The sequence below is a fragment of the Marmota marmota genome, unplaced genomic scaffold (assembly GCF_001458135.2).
Source record: "Marmota marmota marmota unplaced genomic scaffold, marMar, whole genome shotgun sequence".
In the NCBI taxonomy this organism is placed as follows: Eukaryota; Metazoa; Chordata; class Mammalia; order Rodentia; family Sciuridae; genus Marmota; species Marmota marmota.
In genome coordinates, this window is record NW_025999930.1 from 1474210 (window position 1) to 1480683 (window position 6474).

Consider the following 6474-nt stretch of genomic DNA (forward strand, 5'->3'; position numbering starts at 1 on the left):
ATTGAAGCCCTTCTCATTTGAATTGGAAAATTTTGCTGAGATGGGTTATTGTAATTCAGGTGTTTTTCGCCCATTAGTCAGATGATAATGGCATGAAACTAAGTCTTACAGCTTAGGTATATACTTAGCTTTTTTTTGTTGTTTTGTTTTTTTAAACCACTGTTCAATGACTCAGAGATATGTTGACATATAGTACAAAATTTGTTTTAAAGGTGAAATGTGGTAAAATATACAAAGGATATACATAAAAAAAGAATACAAGCAACAATAAGTGTTGGTGAGGATGTGGGGGGAAAGGTACACTCATACACTGCTGGTGGGACTGCAAATTGGTACAACCAATCTGGAAAGCAGTATGGAGATGCCTCAGAAAACTTCTAATGGAATCACCATTTGATCCAGCTATCCAACTCCTTGGTCTATACCCAAGGAGTTAAAAACAGCATACTACAGTGATGCAGCCACATCAATATTTACAGCATTCAATTCATAATAGCCAAACTGTGGAACCAACCTAGATGCCCTTCAATAGGTGAATGGATAAAGAAACTGTGGTATATATACACAATGGAATATTACTCAGTAATAAGAGAGAATAAAAAATTATGGCATTTGCAGGTAAATGGATGGAGTTAGAGAGTATCATGCTAAGTGAACTAAGCCAATCCCAAAAAAACGAAGGCCGAATGTTTTCTCTGATAAGTGGATGCTAATCCATAATGGGGCAGTGGGGAGCATGGGATGAATGGAGGAACTTTGGATTGGCCAAAGGGGAGGGAGGAGTGGGAAGGGGGCATGGGGATAGGAAAGATGGTGGAATAAGACCGGCATCATTACCCCAAGTACATGTATGATCACACGAATGGTGTGACCCTACTTTTGTGCATAATAATTGAAGAGCATTCTGCTGTCATGTATAACTGATCAGAACAACAATAACAAAAAGAAATAATAGTCAAAGACCACCAATTAGGCCCCAAAAATTAATATTTACATCCAGGAGCTCAAAAACTTCAGGGAGAATAAACTCAAGGAGATCTACACCAAGACACATTATACTCAATCTGTTGAAAGCCAAAGAAAAAGATAATTCTGAGAAGGGCAGGAGAAAAATGACTTGTCATACAAGAAATCATTTTAAAACTGACAAGTGATTTATTATTCCAACACAGGAACTCTGGGGGAACAAACTATAGTCAAACCGCAGCATTTATTATCAGAAGTGATAAGTGTTATGAATATATAGGGTGAGTGGATAGTAGGAGAAATTGAGTCTGAGTTTTTTTTTTTAGTAAACAAAATAGGAACTAAAAGAGATATGAAGATTCTATCCTATCATCAGATGAAAAACCAGACCTTAAATAAAAATTAATATACAAGGCAAAGAATTACATTAGATATTGATAAAAGGGTCCGGCTATCAAGAAGATATAACAATTATAAACATACTCTCATTCAACAACAGACCCCCCAAATATGTGAACTATAATTTGACAGAGTTAAAAATAGAAATGGTTCAAAAATAACAGTTGGACACTTCAACTACCCACTTTCAATAATGGACAGAGCAGTTAGAATAGAAAATCAATAAGGAAACCAAAGATTTGAACAACACTGTTAACCACTCAACCCAAAAGGCATATCAAAACATTATACTCAACAACAGTAGAATATATATTGTTCTCTATTGATACCTTCTTCAGGAAAGACCATATTTTAGGTCACAAAACAAGTTTAAACAAGTAACAAAATATGGAAATAATATATTTCTAGGAAGAATAGAATAAAAGTAGAAATCAATAAGAAAACTTAATAGATTCAGAAAATTCACAAGAATGTGTAAACTATACAAAATACTCTTAAATAGCAAGTCAAGAAGAATTGTAAGAAAGAATCAGAAAATACTTGGACATAAGTTGAAATAAAAATATAACATAGTAAAACTTATGCGGCACAAAATCAGTGTAAAAAGGGAAATTTATAACTGTAACATCAACATTAAAAAGAAGATGTTATGGGCTGGGGCTATGGCTCAGAGGTAGCGCACTTGCCTAGCATGTGTGAGGCACTGGGTTCAATTCTCAGAACCATATATAAATAAATAAAATAAAAATCTATCAACAACTAAAAAAAAATTAAAAAAAAAAGATCTTATATGAATAGCCTAATGTTACACCTTAAGGAACTAGAAAAAGAAGAGCCAACTAAAACCAAAGCTAGCAGAGGGAAGAAAGTAATAAAGATTACAACAGATACCAAGGAAATAGTTAACAGAAAAATAAACCAAACCAAACCGAAAGTGGATTCTTAGAAAATAAAATAAAATTAAAAAATAACAAACTTGACAAACTTTTTGGCAAGGCTAAGAAAAAAGAAGACTCAAGTTACCAAAATCAGAAATAAAACTGGGGTATTACTACTGATCTTACAGAAATAAAAGGGATAATAAGAGAATGCTATGAACAATTGCACATCAACAAATTAGATAACTTGGCTGAAATAGACACATTTTTAATAATATAGAAATGAGCAAAACTGAAAGAAAAATTTGAATATAGTTCTTTCTTGAAAAAGAAAATTTGAATATACCTACAATAAGCATAGAGATTTACCTGATTTACATCAGCCTACAGGTGGGCAAGATCATTTAACACAATGCCTATATTATAATGAAATGTTGAAAATCTCATGTAAGTTATTGAATACTATACTAAAGCTGAAAAACAGAACAGTTGTATGAGTACACTTTCACAGTATTTTTTTAAACAGTATTGTTAAGTTGAAAAATTGTTAAGCTGAAACATCGGTAAGTCAGACACTGTACATATATTAAAAAACCTCAACAAAATAATAGCAAACAGACACCGGAAGAACACCGTATGAAAACTGAGTATTGCATCTATAAGCAAAGGAATGCCCAAATTGCCAACTGCCATCACAAACGGAAAGAGACCTGGAGCAGGCTTCTGGCCTCTAGGACTGCAAAATATCATCATCCTCAAAAAAAAGAAAAAAGAAAGCTTTTATTAATTATGTTTCATGAAGAGCTAGTAGAGAGAAGCTTGAAGTCTTCAAACATATTGATAAGGTGATGGGAACAATCACCCTGATTTTATCAGTACACATTGTATATATGTATTGATATATCACACTGTATACCAGGAATACATACAATTAAACTTTAAAAAAAAAATAGTATGTTGTCCAACATACTGCTATCCCACTGCTAGGCTGTGATACTATAAAATATGTATTTAGTTTTCATCTTCATTTCCTAACCTACAACTCCTGAAATCCTTGGGATTCCCAAAGTGATGGTTCCTTTTTCTATACTCAGGAGTTGACTGATGGTTGTTAGCCCCTAGGAAGCTTCAGGGCTAGAGCAGACCAAGACAGGGTTAGAGGGTGGGACTTGCAGCTCTACCTTCAACCTCCAGGAAGAAGAGAGTAGCTGAAAGTTGAGTTGATTACCAATGGCCAATTATTTAGTCAAGTCTATGAAATTAATTCTCCACTATAAAATCCAAAATGATAGGGTTCTAGAGAGTTTTCAGACAGCTAAAAATGTGTAGGTGCCTGGAGAGTGGCGCACAGAGAAGAGGACACGGAAGCTCCAAGCCCCTTCTCTAGTACCCTGCCCTGTGAATCCCCTCAACTCTCTTTTGTAAAAGTCTTTGTAATAAGCCAGTAAATAAGTATATATTTCTCTTGAGGTCTGTAAGTGCCTCAAGCAAATTAACTGAACCCAAGGAGGAGGCTTGTGAAAACCTTGATTTACAGCCAATAGGTCAGAGGCACAGGTGAAACAACCTAGGTTTTGGAAAAGCATTTAAAGTGGGAAGCAGTCTTGGGGAGTGAGCCCTCAACCTGGGGGATCTTATGCTATCTCCAAATAGTACCAGAATTAAATTTGAGGATATCCAGCTGTTGCTGTAATGCTTGTTTGCTTGTAGTGAGAAATCCCACATCTTCTGAAGTTATAGAAGTCTTCTGTGTTAATTATGGTGAGAAACCAAAGGAAAATAGGCAATTTGTTTTTCCAACATGGGCATATACCCAAAAGAAATAAAATCATATGTCAAAGAATCCATACTTGCATCTTTATTGCTGCACTTTTTTTTTGTACTAGGGATTAAACCCAAGGGCATTTAGTCACTGAGCAATATCCCAGCCCCTTTTTTATTCATACGTTTATTTCACTTACACCCTTGCTAAGTTGCTAAAGCTGGCTTTGAACATGTGATCCTCCTGCCTCTGCCTCTTGAGCCATTGGGATTACAGACGTGTACCACCATGCTTGTCATTGACGCACTATTCAAAATAGCCAAGATCCAGAGAAATTCATCAATGGATGAATGAATTTTCTTTAAAATGTGGTGTGTTGTATGTACACACACACACACACACACACAAAATGAAATATTAGTTATGAAAATTCGATTTTTATTCATTCTGTTATCTGTAACAGCATGTCTGGAACTGAATCACATTATGATAAGAGAAAAAAAGGCAGGTACAAAAAGAGACACTGCATGTTCTCATATGTTGAAGCTAAAAAATTGATCTCGTAGAAACAGAATAAAATACTGGTTACCAAAGCCTGAGAAGGATATGGGAGAGAGGGTTACAGAGAGGATGATTATTAGGGCACAGAGGCAAAGTTTAATAGGAGATATAACTTTTTTTTTTTTTAATGGTTCTGGGTCTTGTACATGCTAGACAAGCCCTCTACCACTGAGCCACATCCCCATTTCCCAGGAGAAATAACTTCTAATGTTCCATAGCACAGTAGGATAATTATGATTGATAAAAAAAAAAACAATTGTTTAAAAATAGCTAGCATGAAAAATTTTCAATGTTCCTAATAAAAAAGAATAATAAATTTCTGAGATGATAGAAATGCCAGTTACCCTAATCTGATGTACCTCATAAAAAAGTGTACAATTAAAAATTAAAAAACTGGGCATGGTGGCATACACCTATAATCCCAGCAGTTCGGGAGGCTGATACAGGAGGATTACAAGTTCAAAGGCAGCCTAAGCAATTTAGCAAGCCCCAATCTCAAAAATAAAAAAGGGCTAGGGATGTGGCTAGGTAGTTAAGTGTCCCTGGGTTCAACCCCCAGTAACAAAGAATAAATAAAAAATAAAATAAAAACATATTTAAAAGTTGCAGAATATAAGACCAAGCATCAATAATCATTTACATTCCTATGCAATTAACAATGTGAAAATAAAATGCCATTTATACTATCATCAAAAGGAATAAAATATTCAAGAATAAATTTCCCAAGAAGGTACAAAAGATAACATGCACTGAAAAATAAGAACACTGTTGAAATAAAGTGGGTCTAAATAAAAGGAAATATATTTATGTATGTTCATAGTTGGAAGATTTATATTGAATATAGAAACTATTCAATACCAAGAGAGAAAGACTGTAGGAAAAAGTGAAGATATCTTAAGAGAGTTGTTGGATAATAATAAAAATTTTAAGCTTCTTGTCATAGGAGCCTCAAAAGGAGAGAAAAGGCTTGAGGCTGAAAATATATTTTAAGAAATAAGGACTGAGGGCTGGGGATGTAGCTCAGCGGTTAAGTGCCTCTGGGTTTAATCCCTGGTACCAAAAAAGAAAGAAAGAATGGCTGAATACTTCCCAAATTTTACCCCCCCCCCAAAACAGAATAAAATCAAAGATTTCTAAGCCCTGACAAATCATGGCTGAATATCTGAAAACTGAGGGCAAAGAAAAGTTCTTGAGAGTAAGCAGAAAGAAATGAGGAATTCCAAAAAAAAGGGAACAATGACTTACTTGTGGATTTGTCATCAAGAACTATAGAAGCCAGAAGCAAGTGGCACACATTTCAGGAGCCAAAATAAAAGAACTATCAAACTAGAATTCTCATTTCCAGGGAAACTTTCCATAGGTGATGCAAATAAACATATTCTCACGCGAAGAAGACTAAGGTAATTTGTTGCCACAGACATCATTCATATGGTTTTCTTAGCTCTTTGAGCTGATTGAAATCTGAACATCGGCTTCCTCAAGGCAGCATCTATTGATGATTTTTCCTCCTGTGTGCCATCCTTTGTTATAATTTTTTTTTGCCTGTAACTTTTGTTGAAAATTTAAATTTTTAAATAATACAGTGTAGCAATTCTGAAAACTGTATTCCCACCTCCCAAGAGAATGTTATTGCATTTTTTGTTTGTTTAATGGCTTTTCTAAGCTAATCTGTAAAGTCTGTATTTTTTGTTGTGTGTTGCAAATTAAGTAATCAGCTAACATAGAGGTCCTTCTTATCCTTAGTTTCACTTCTAGTAGTTATAGCTACCCAAAGTCAACTGTGGCCCAAAAATATCAAGTGGAAAATTCCAGAAATAAATAATTAGTAAGTTTTAAATTATGTTCCCTTAAAATCTTGCAATGGTCTGCTCCACCCTGCTCAGGATATAAATCACCCTTTTGTCAAGT

General features: G+C 34.6%; 1 protein-coding gene across 1 annotated transcript in view; it reads right to left on the reverse strand.

Annotated features, from left to right (window-relative positions):
- The window catches only part of LOC107159670 (centromere protein P), a 227944-nt gene that overhangs the window by 187958 nt on the left and 33512 nt on the right, over positions 1–6474 (reverse strand). The window lies entirely within an intron of this gene.